Source organism: Heterocephalus glaber, unplaced genomic scaffold (assembly GCF_053883595.1).
Source record: "Heterocephalus glaber isolate CG9 unplaced genomic scaffold, H.glaber_assembly_v1.0 deba00001481, whole genome shotgun sequence".
NCBI classification, from domain to species: Eukaryota; Metazoa; Chordata; class Mammalia; order Rodentia; family Bathyergidae; genus Heterocephalus; species Heterocephalus glaber.
In genome coordinates, this window is record NW_028258317.1 from 63,341,050 (window position 1) to 63,354,042 (window position 12,993).

The following is a 12,993-nucleotide window of genomic DNA, read 5'->3' on the forward strand; positions in this document are numbered from 1 at the left end:
CATGACGACGAGGACACGTCAGTAACTTTAAGAAGGCTTGAAACAGCAAAGTACAATGCATCTAACAGCAACAATTGAATGAGACCCAACTCTTAATCTTCCTGTCACAAAAGACAAAGAAGGATGGTCAGGATTAACACAGTGGGCAATCTCAGCAGTCCGCCACCAGCAGTACACTCCAAGAACACACTGAACAGCACTTAGTCCTACCCAACCCGTCGTGACTGACAGGAGAAGTGCTCTGTCTTCTGAACATGCACAACATGGGCCATTTTTTCCAATGAATTATTTATTGAAAGCTTCTAACAAAAAATGTGTTGCTTTTCATTCAGTGAGGAGCTGGAGGAGGGTATTAAAGTGTTGAAGTGATGGAAGGATGTTGATGTTATTTAACAGAAGGAGATGCTATAATAATAAGCTTTAAGGTAACAGTTACTAAATAAAAATAAGCCTGTGAAATATGCAATTAAAAAGGAATTGAAATCAATTGGTGAAAACAAACCAGGGATCATAAATGCAAGTTGGTTTTTTATCTAAAGTATGAGAAGAATCTGAAGAAATAACTGATTTTCTGAAAGTAGTTGTGGTTTATTAAAAAGTCAAATAATCATGAAGGTCAAATGAAGCCTTCCATGAATACTGAATTGCGTGTTATAATATCACTTGGAAATTTACTATTTATAGGAAATTTGCATCAGATGGCATTTTAAAGTTGACCCCCCAAGGGACAGAGGAAAATTGTAAATTGTCTTTCATGGGTATCCTTAGGGTGTGTAAATAAAAAAGAAAGAAAAACATGTCAGATGAATGAAGGGGATTTAAAGATAGACCTTAATACTTTGAATGTTATAAATCCAGGAGAAAACTATAAGTGTCTTAATTAAAATGGGGTAAGGATATTAACAGGCAACTCACAAGAAAGAAAATTAATTGATTAGTACAATTTAATAAGAAAAAATTCCCAAAAGTCATAATCATGGTAATTTGAGTGAAAAGAACAATGTCAAGTATTACTTCTATAGGTGATTTATTTTTTAAATGATAGATTAGCAATTTTGTTATATTGGTATGGATTCTGGAGACCATTTTGATAATGGTTGTATATAAAGTTAAGGGACTTACAAACACTTGCACTCATGTCCAAGAATTTACTCAAGGAAATAATGGAAATTGTATGCCAATATTTGTGCGTACTGTAATTATGACTGATGGAATAGTTTCTCAGTTACTCTTTACCTGCAAGATCTACTTTAGTTCTTACCACTACATTCTGAAGTAGGTAATATCTTACTCTTCATTTGACAAGAGGAGAGAGCACAACATCTTAGATGTTAATTAATTTGCTCAAGGTAAACTCCCTTGAAAGACACGAGGGAGAAGGAATTAGAGAACTCGTGTCTGCCTTCACAGCTTTCACTCTAGTGTTTGTAGGAGAATATATGCTTTCTCTGGAAACCCACTCAGCTGGTTTACTGGATTAATAGACAATCTCTATTCCTTCTGGAAAGCACGTGATGATGTATGTTGTGTGCTTATCTCCAGCTGTTGTCCCTCTATCGAGTCCATACTCTTTTGCTTTTCTAGTTGGGTTATATCCTTATCAACAGTCAGTAATGTTTCTTTCCACACATTTACCCAGCTATAATTACTGTCATTATGTAATTTAATTAAATATTGTATAAATTCTTGGCCCCATGTGAATGTGAAAAGACAGAGGTTTTTGTTTCTATGAAAGCTAAGTCAAATATTTTAAACAGACTTCATACACTTGAGCTGCTAAAAAAAACCCGTTGCTGCTGAATTAAACAAGAACGTGGCAGTTGTGAAATACCAGAAAGATTTTTATTAACTCAATGTTATTCATTTCACAAGTTGCTGCCTCACATTGTCTTTCTGTTTTTACTCCATTTAAATATGAAAAAACAGCAAATATTTAGAGAGCACTAGTAGACGGAATAACTGTGCCCCCAAGACACTTACATCCTAATAATCCCCAGAATTGGTGAGAGTGTTAGATTACACAGCCAAGGGAAATCAAGATTGCTAATAGCTGACCCAGTGTGGGGAGATTATCCTGGTTTATCCTGGTCACCTCAGTGTAATCAGAAGGACCCTTAAAAGCAGAAGAGGAAGACAGTATAGGAGGGAGTTGGAGAAGGATGTGAGGACAATCAAAGTTCACAGTGAGATGTATTCAACCTGCCATTTTGAATGTGCCGAAAGGGTACACAAGCCACAGAAATATGTACTCATGGAGCCTCCAGAAAGTAGTACACTTCCGCTGAAACTAAATCTGTAGAAATAATAACCTGGTAAAGAACAGTCATCTAGATATAAATATATGTTTTAAAATATAATATATACAGATAAAACTCTTAAAATTCAACAATAAGAAAATAAACAACCCAATTAAAATATGAACAAAAGATCTGAACAAAGACCTGGACACTTCACAAAGATGATACACAGATGAAAAGATGCTCAATTTTGTAGGTCATCAGGGAATTTCAAATAAAACCAACAATTTACATATTTATTAGAATAGCTGAAGTTCAAAACTCTGACGCTAATGATGACGTGAATGTAAAACCACAGGAACCCTCATTGATTACTGGTGCAATGCAAAATTGTACAGCAACTTTGGAAGACATTTTGACAGTTTCTTTTAAAACTAAACATATCCTACCATGGGATACAGCAATTGTGCTTGTTAGTGTTTATCCAAAGGAGTTCAAAATTTATATGCACATTTATGTTTATAATAGCTTTATTCATAATTGCCTCACCTTGGAAGAAACTAAGATGTCTTTCAGCTGATGAATGAATAAGCTGAATGGATAGTCAAACAATGGAATATTATTTAGAATTAAAAAGAAATGAGCCACCAGGCCACAAAAGATATTGAAGAAATCTAAATGCATAAGCAAACAAAGCAATTTGAAAAGGCTACTTAGTGTATGATTTCAAATATATGTTATTCTAGAAAGACAAAACTCAAAAAACAAAAAAGAGCAATGATTGATAGCGGAATGGAGGATGCGAGTTTGTGTAGGCAGAGCACAGATATTCAGGATTGTGAAACTTTGTTCACCGTACTGTATGGTGAAGATGACATCATATGTTTGTCTAAATCCACAGAATGCATGCCACCAAGAATGAACCCAATGTAAGCTGTGGACTTTGGGTGATACTGATGTGTCAGTATAGTCTCATCAACCATTCAAATGGTGCTGGGTGTTGATGGTGGAGGAGACTTTCTAGAGTGGGGAAGGGAACACAGAGAGTGGGTATATGTGAACCCTGCACTCTCTATTTAGAGCTCTAGTTTGCTGAGAATGTAAAATGACTCTAAAAAATAAAGTCCCAGATAGACAGATAATCTCAAGCCTTGCACTTAAAATATTTTACAAAGACTCTGTGCTGGATTACTTGGTTCTTTAGTGTGCAAATAAAGGACTAGAGCTTGTCATTTTTCTTTTGACTTTTCTCATCAGTAATTTGTCATGTGTAGGACAAAATTTTTGCTATGCAGTCTCCACACCCAGCTATGACTAAGAATCAAATAACCAAGCTTTGGATTTTCATGTCACATTGTTTAAAACTATCTTTTCTTGTCGTTTGAACACATTTCTAGATCTTTATCTTGGCCAGTAAACCCCTATGCAATCTAATGTCTGTTTACTGCTCAAGTATCACCTCTGGTCCCTCTTCACTTTCATTCTTTGTGCTTTGTCTTTAAAGAAGATCATTCTGTTACTCAAGAATGCTCCGTTTATTTTACTGTTTTCTCCCCCAGGGCTTCCACACTTGCTCTTCCCTTTTTCTAAACTATTATTTTCTCCCATATTCATCTTCTTTTGTTTTCCAACTTTAAAGAGAGCTGGTATTTGCCCACTGTATTTCCTAGGCAATTGTGAGAATTAAAAATCACATTCATGATTTCAGGCTCTCTCTCTAAATCCAAGTATTTTATGATTGTAGGTCTCTAGTACTGAAAACCCAAGTCCTTCTCTAAGATCAGGAAGGTACGAATGAAGAGGTGATTGCACTGCTGGAATGGGAAAGGGTCACTAGGGAGAATTAAGTGCAGTGGACCCAAGACCAGCTTGACATATGAACAACTTGGCTGAAATTTTAGTTTTAACTTATGACCAAAGTCTTGGGTTACGACCCAAATGTCGGTCAATTGTGCTCCCAGATGGTGTCAGACATAGATTTAACCCATAAAGAGCTCTGGAAGGAACATTACAACATTCTTTCCTGTGGGGGGTTAATTGAGAAGTCCTAGGCCAATGTCTCTCTAAGGACGCTGAGAGCTGCTTTTGTACAGGAGAGAGACACTTTGAGGGCTACGTAGAGGAGCCTGAGCCTTCAGTTGACCAACTTGATTTACAACCAGCCCTAATTGAGTTCATAAGTCAAGGGCCCACTGTAATTGAAGGAAAATCTCAAGGTGGGCAGGACGGTGGCTATGAACATAGACTGTATTCAGATGCACTCAAGTCCAAACCATAGTTCCTGAGACCATATGACTTTTGACAATGAATTTCTCTTCAAGTCCCATTTTTTTCACCAGTGAAACGGGCCATGTGTTAGTTTCCTACCTGTTAGGATTTTGTAAAGATAATGATTAGAAATGTTAAATGCATATTAAGTATTGTTTGCATTATTATTATGAATTCTGTTTTGGATGTGTTGAATTTAAGTGCCATTGGGAAACCCAGTGTGCAGGAAAGCAGCTAAGTACATGCTTCTGAATTTCAGAAGTGGGATCTGAGTGATTGGAACTCATGAATTATGAATTTATATAGAGAACTTGAAGTCCCAGGAATGAATGAGCTCTCTAAGAGGATAAAGACTAAAAATCCAAAGAGAGAAGAGGTTGTACCTCAATTTTTAAGGGGATTGGAAAAAAACCTGGGAGAATGTTCTTAGGAGACAGGTGTGTATGCCCTTCCTGAAGACAGATGGTCAGTTTAGGGAAGTCAGTAACCTAGGGACTTGCATCTGCATTCTAGATCCACCAAACGTGTGAATGAAATTATGCTTTGGGAAAATGTTGCATCAGTGTGAAGCACAGAACTCTAAGAGTTTCTGACAAAGTCAGCTCTCTGAATATTGTATACTGTGTCTGTGTAAGTTAAGAGTCTCATGAACTTTTGTGCTCCCTATGTACTCTGCACATCTCCTGAAACTGGACAGTCATCTTTGTAGGACAGTGCTGTTCATGACATCACTGGGAATAAAATGATCCAAGCTTTAAAAATAAACTTAAAATATAGAATTTCCCTTGGTTGTTGGTTCCTGCAGCACTAAAATATACACTTGGAGTTACACAGAACTGTGAATGGCTTAATTAAAAGCTGCCACTCCATGAATATTATAGAGATAACAGAACTGTAGCCAGGGGTAAGTTGCCTTATGTCAAAATGTAGACATACTAAGTCATAATGCTATCTCTGGGTTGGATGTTTAAAGACAGCAGCTATAATTCCCTATAAAGCAACACTCTTAATTTTAAAGTTGAGTTGCAACACTCCTAATTTTAAAGTTGAGTTGCACCCCTCCTCTACATCCTTTTGCTGGGTTCTACTGCTGGATGAGAAAAGAAAGGATAAAACTTGAAATAAGAGCTTTGCATGACAAACAGCTATGATCTATACCTGATGTACAGAAAATGGAAATCCATTAAGAAGCATTCCTGAGCAGCCTGGTGATTTGCTGAAATCTCGGGGGAGGAGCTAGATTTAATCAGACATGGGAGAGCAAAGTATTTCTGTTCTCAAAGGGATTCACCAGTCTTCTCAGGCTAATGTGGATGGTGCTGACAATAATGCAGTTCAGATAATTGCCATTTTGCAAGGCTTTCAGGTGGGTGGAGTCATTCAATTAGAAATGCCCTGCTGAGGCATTTTCACCTGGTTGGGATCAAAAGGTGATTTAGCTTAAAGTGAAATGAGAAACAGAAAGGTAGTCTCACTCCCCCTGGGCCACTAACTGCTTTTCTAAGCTTGCAGTGTTTTGAAAGCTGCTCTCTGCCTGGCCTTTGAAATTGCATTCAAATCCTTCTCACAAAGTCCTCAGACAGTAACCAATCTCGTATGGCGAGGGCAGCTTGAGACTGAAAAAGGCACATATAACTGTGATGGGTCTATTGAATACCCTAGAAGGCACCTTAAAGTGGAATAATGCAATTGGTTTCAAAAGCTGCACTTCCCCCCACGAGTCACCAGCAAGGATAAATTGGATGGGAATGCGTAAAAAATTGAGTTCCTTGGGCCTTTTTCCATGACTTGGTACTAGCAAATTTTCCTCAATCTCCTTTTATTTCCTGGCTTGCTCTTCTCTCATTCGTGTACTACAGTAGAATATAAACAGCTGGTTCATTTGCAATCCATTATGACATTTATAACACTGCCATTCTCATAAAGACAAGGTTTATTGTTAGGGATATGCTATTTCTAGAATTTAACAACTTGTTATCTGACAGATTGTATATCCGGATTTTTAATTTACAATTCATCACAATTGGGTCCACTTGAAACTAACCCAAGAAACACAAACATGGGGATTTTTTTCATTGCGTATAAGCATAACAACTGAAACATAACTAATTACTTGAAACAAACCTGTTCCTTTTGTCACTTTGAGGGGAAAAGATTATTTTTAGCCAAGTACTAGGTTTATGTGAGCTGTGCATTTTGACTCTAACACTTCCCTTCTGGTATTTATACTTTTATTCCTAATGTTGGAAATTGACAAAGTATTGTAAATAGTTGTTCAAGAATTTCTATTTTAGGACCTATGTGCCAAAGAGGGAAAGATCCATTGCTTCTGCTTTAATCCTTAATAGGTTTAAACTTCAGTCAGGAAGAGGGGAAAAAAGAAGTATGACTTTTTAACTAATACCATGTCATCTTCTTAATCATGCTGATTCTGAATAATTCAGCCTCTATGGAAGTTGTGGAGCCAGAATCTACAGCAATGTCTCTCTCGGGGTGGTGGGAGGAGGAGTTTATTATTCCTGACAGGAGGGAGCTCAGGCAGGTTAATTGCTACAGCAAGACTAGCAGGGAGTTTGCTGGTGATATATAGCAACTAAAGCAAGTGAAGAAAATTGACTATGCCTGCTACAGCACAAATATCTTCATGCACCTCAGGTTTCTCAGAAAGATATGAGAAATAAATGTTCACTGCTCATTTTCTGTCCACACAATAAAAATAGCCTCTGGCTAAACATGGCAACTACAGCACAGAGACTTTAAAGAGAGAGAGAGAGAATTTGCAAATTAAGGTTATTATAAATGTTTCTGCCTTAAAGTGATGAAAATCAATTTTAATAGATTTTGCATTTTAATGAATTGCCAAAGATATAAATCAGCTGTGTTTGAGGAATGCTTGCTCGGCAATGATGTTTTCTTATCTCATCTTGTCTTAACTGATAGCATTTAAAATGAAACCAGTATTAATTGAAGGTGTGGGAAATGTGACTGCTAGTTAATGAAATATATGCAGGCTAGTTATGCTGAATTAGAAATTTATTTTAATATATTAACTCTAATATTGTCTCCATGCTCTGTAACTCTCTAGTTCCAGGGTAGTAATCCTCAGTAGTGTAAATAGTCAAAAGGCAGAGTAACATCCTCACCAGAGCTGTAGTTAATGGTCAGTTTGTTCCAGCCCCTAGCAGCAATAGGATGCAAAAGCTGTTTTTCTTCATTTTACACAGTAATCAACAAATTTTAACTCACAGGCTTGAAGGCAGAATTGCATACTCCTTTTCTATTAAGAAAATTAACATAATTTTTAATCTCTCAGTTGTTTGTATTGTTTAAAATTATCCAGCTGAAAATAGATGTCGGTTTGCCAGTGTTACATGCAGGTGCTCCATGTTGTGTTCATTCTCCACACATAGTATGTGTTCACTGAAATACTGAATGAATGGATTGATGGATGGATGGGTGATTATCCTCCTTTGTACTCTGTCTCTGAACAGCAAACAAATCATTATATTTCCCATGATGTATAGTCTATATATTTAACAAATACAAAACATTACAAGGGAAACTTTGAAATAGCATATTTAAAATATAATGTGCTTTTCCCTTTATGTCTTTTGCAAAGCTATAATCCAACTTCAATTTAGTATTGTTCTTACTAATTGCATTTAGCTTTCCTGTAGGTCATAAGATTTTTGTTTGTTTGGTTTTTGAATGTGTAAAACAAAGGCAGTTCCTTTCTTGGGAAATAATTTCTTTTTTTTCCCTCAAATTCTTTTATTGGTACATTTTAGGTAAATAATACATTTGTATTTATCATTGGGTGCTTGTGCCTGTACATGATGTATCTTGGTTCTTATTTTTTCCCCATTCCCTGTGCACCCTTCACCCCCCCCACCACCCTTCCCTATTTACATAGACTTCTTTTCCATTTTTTTTCTTTTCTCATAATTTTTCCTTTCTCTCCTTTCCTTTCCCCTTCCCCTCCCACCACCCTTACCTCTTTGGACCTTTCCTTCCTATTTCAAATTTTCAATTATTCATTTTAATCATTTTAATTCTTATTTACAGTTTCAATTTCTCTCACTAGAGAAACTATTTGGTATTTAAACATGTGTGTCCTATTTATTTCACTTAAGAGTATGGCCTCAATATGCATCCATTTAGCTATAAATGTCTCTAGTTTCTCATTCTTTATGGCTGAGTAGTACTCCATTTTATAAAAAAACCACATCTTCTTTATCCAATGGGAAATAATTTCTTGACAAGTAACAAATGACATATCATTTTGCAAACTGAAATTAGGTATCAGTAAATAAGGTACTTTACATTTCCTTCTTCACCACAGAGTACTTGAATCTGGAGGCCACTGAGGTGTCCTCTACTTCCTGTCATTTGGTCAGTGCTCTTCTTAATACAATTTTTAGGACTTCTTTCTCCCTCCTTTCCTTTCCTTTCCTTTCTTTCCCTTCCTCCTTGTTTATTCCCATCACCAATATCAAACAACTAAACACCAAAAGTTTTTAATTACAATGAATATTTGGTACTTTATATAACAATTAATGGGAAACATATTCTTAATGTATAGAAAATGTGCCTGTTAGATATTAATCATGGAAAAATAGAAAAGCCTGATACAATGTGTCATTTTCTAGGTAAATAATATCTTGCAGGTAAGTTATCAGGAATAGCATAGCTTTTAGTTGTTATAAATGGGAATACAGTGAGACAAAGTTTGATGCCTAGTCGTTATTGTAGTTTATAATTGCTCTTATTTTGTCAGGGCTTATAAACTCTGTTATCCCCCCCAACCCCATGTCAGTCCAGAAGATATCTTTTTGTTTTTAAAATTTCTTTGATGCTAACCTCCTGGAGCAGAGTTCTTTTTGACTTGGCCAAACTTCAGTGAGGCTCTGGAACCTTCTCCTACACAAAGTGATGAATACATGGTACATATACTGTAGTGGGCTGTTTGTATTATTGAAAGCTCTAAAAGGTTCAGCATCACTATTCTAGACTCTTGTGTACTTCCTTATAAAATCCAATTTTAGCATAAATCTTGCTAATTCAGTTTAACCAAAAATCAGCCATTCTTCATCTCCAATCACTCTTGATATCTAATCAGGTTCCTTATCCTTCATTCTACCATATGGGGTGTCTGATCTCCATAGTCTGTTTTCAGCAAGAGTCCTGTTACAGCCATGAAGCCCAAATCCTTGCTCTTCCTTGGTATTTCCTCTTAGTACTTTCCATCCACTGAACCCTCACCCTGCTCCTGGCTATAAATGTCCTCTTGCCCATGCTGTGTTTAGAATTGAGCCCAGTTCTATACTGAGGCCCTCCCACCCCATTGTAGTAATACTGAAAAAAATCTTTTGTACTTTTGTATCTTGGTTACTTCCTCGTTGCTGAGTCAAAATACCCAACACTCACAAGTTATAAAAAGAAAGGTTTATTTTGGCTTACAGTTTGTAGAAGTTTCCATCCATAGTCAGCTGGCTCTGAGACAGGGCTGGATGGCCAAGGAGCATAACAGAGAAGAAACTGTCCCTGACAGGGCATGCAGCAAGCAGCAAGCAGCGGCATCGAGCCTTCTTTTCTCTTTTATTCTTCCAGGCTACAAGCCTATTGGTTGGTGTCACCCACACCGAGTATGGGCCTCCCCATTATCCATACCCAGAACAATGCTAAACCAATCAATGGACTAATTTAGCTATCACACACCCTTAATCCATATTCAAACACCCCAAATATAGCCATCTCCAAAAAGCCCCACCTATGAGCACATGAGGCTTTGGGGGAGACATCTAGATATAAGCCATAATATTCTCTAACTGCTGTCTGCTCTGTCTTTCCAATGTCCTTTGGCAGTGTGGAGCAGGAGAGAGGAACGAATGATCACCTACTGCATCTTCTTCATCATCTTGCTCAATAATAAGAGAAATAGCTAATTACTGAGGCTATAGAACTTGAACCATTTAAAAGGCAAATGTCAGAAAAAAAAAAGCTGTGCATTTCTGAGGATGTGTTTTGTGTCTTGCTGAATTGTTCTTGATTTGCTTGATGTTATGCTCCTACATTGGAAAAAGTGACCCTGGTTCTACTGAGATGGCTGTCTATGTTCCTGTTTAAGCTAGGAATATCAATCTTGTAGTTTTCTTAGGAGAAACTTGTATGAGACACTGTGGGGACAATACTATCGGTGGCTTAGCTGAAACATTCCTAGATTTTTTCTTTCACCCCACTTCGATCATTTATCTGTTGTATGTTTAATAGCAAAGTGTTTATATGTTCTGAGCCTCCTCTTTTTTTCTATAAAATGACTGCAATAATCTGTGCTCTATAACTCTTGAGAGTAGGTTGTATGTGACAGAATATCAGCTAGACGGCAGGAGTAGTGATGATAGAAGTATTAGCAGTCATGCTTTCACAACGAGTGAGCATGTTAAATTAAACTTGAAAAAAAAAGGGTTTTTGTAAGATGTGATGTTGAGATGTAACACCCAACCTTAGAGATTTAGCTCATATGTATGTAAAAACCCTTTATAATTATAAGCTTGTAGAATTTAATGCCTTTGCTCCATTTCTTTTAAAATATCTGGACAAGAAATTATATAGCATAGAGTGAATATCCTCTTAATGTTAAAATCATATTTTAATATGTTGAAACCTTTGCATTCTGATTGTCTGATACAGCTGTATAGACAGCCAAATATAAACCCCTCACACAATCACATTTTATAAACATCACAGATAAAACATGGGCTTGCTTAATAAAGATGACGTGTTAAGGTGATGAATTCTTACAGTAAATCCAAGGGAAAACAGCCTTTAAAAATTAATCTCATTCCTCCTCTTACACTTTTCTGCAGAGACAAGAAGATGGTTTGCAGCTGGCTGACTTTGGAAAATTATCACTAACAATTATTTTTCCTGGTTATTTAAAATGCTAATCACAGATATAATAGGAATAATTAGTTTTGCTGTACTGGAAATCCTATTACATAAAAGGCTTGAGACATTTTTCCTTTTATTAATATTACTTAACTTAATATAAATATTATAAAGTAGGTATCAAAAAATTAATGATCACAAAAATTTTGGCTGACTTAGTATATTACATCTACCTGATGAAGAGCAACACACAGTATTTTAAATATAAGCATGTAAACATGAAGCAATACAAAGTTTATTTTGAAAATGAAAGAAAGTTTAGATCTAAGCTAGAGTGTTCATTGTAAAAATAATATTTCTCAAGTGGCTGCTTTCTTTTTCTCTTCCATCTAAGTTTTCTTTAAAAAATGTAACTGAAAACTTTCTATTGTAGAATACTGTTAAATTTGGTTAGGGAAGGGCTATATAATGTATATTATTACATTTAAAGGATAGGCAGGGAGAGAAAATATGATCTTTTTAAAAAACGACAAGGTTGATATAATTACTATTTCCTCAGAGTAAAACTTATTTCTGGTTACCACCCCATTTTATAATAGCACTAGTGTCTTAAGAAATTTGTTTTAAACCTTTAGTATTTGAGTTAAAGTTACCAGGGTTCCCAAAGGAAAAGCACTGAAAATGATTCTCCAATTCAGCCATACTTTCAAAATTGGGTTCTAATATGAGCTATGACAGTCTTACTAAAATAGCATGGCCACCACTATGGTTTGAGTATGATTTTTCCTCTGAAATTGACCCTGAAATTTATTTTCCATTGTGAGATATTGAGGAATGGGATTATGTGGGGCCTTTAAAGGTAGTTAGCTCTCTGCTTTCTTGAATGGATTAATGCATCTGTGTGATTAATGGATTGATGGATGAATGAGTTAATGGATTATCTCTAGAGCAAGTCTTCTGTAAAAATCAGTTTGGTTGTCTCTGGAAAGCTTTATGCCTCTCACCATGTAATGTCCTGTGCTACCTTGAGTCTCTATGAGCAAGAAGGCATCATAAGACATGACCACTCAGCCATGGGCCAGAGCCATGAGCCGAAATAAACTTTTCATTACTTACCCAGCTTGTAGTATTGCATTGTTAGCAAGAGAACACAGCCATCCTATTAAATGGTATAGAAATATCTGTTCTGGATTTTCTGGGTGGTACTCATTTTGTAAAAAAGCCAACAGTGAAACAAATGAAAGTGGAAATCTGTGTCTCATGAAATGACGATTGTCAGATTTCCTTAGAAGAGAACTAGTCACAGTGATTTACTGACAAATACTAGAGAATTTTTGAAAAAAATCACAAAAATCAAGCAAATACATTTTGTTTTTGAAATGGAAATTTTCTTATTTTATCACACCTTCACATACCCCTTCCCCTCCCCATGTACAGAAGCTTTGTTTCCATTTTTTCTTCTATTTTCAGTTTTTTTCTTGGTCCTTCCTTCCTTTCTCCCTCCCTCCTCCCTTGTTCCCCTTCCAATTTGAACACTTTTTTCCCATTCCCCAACATCCATTCTGATACACATGGAATATTGTTTTCCATCCCTTGACTT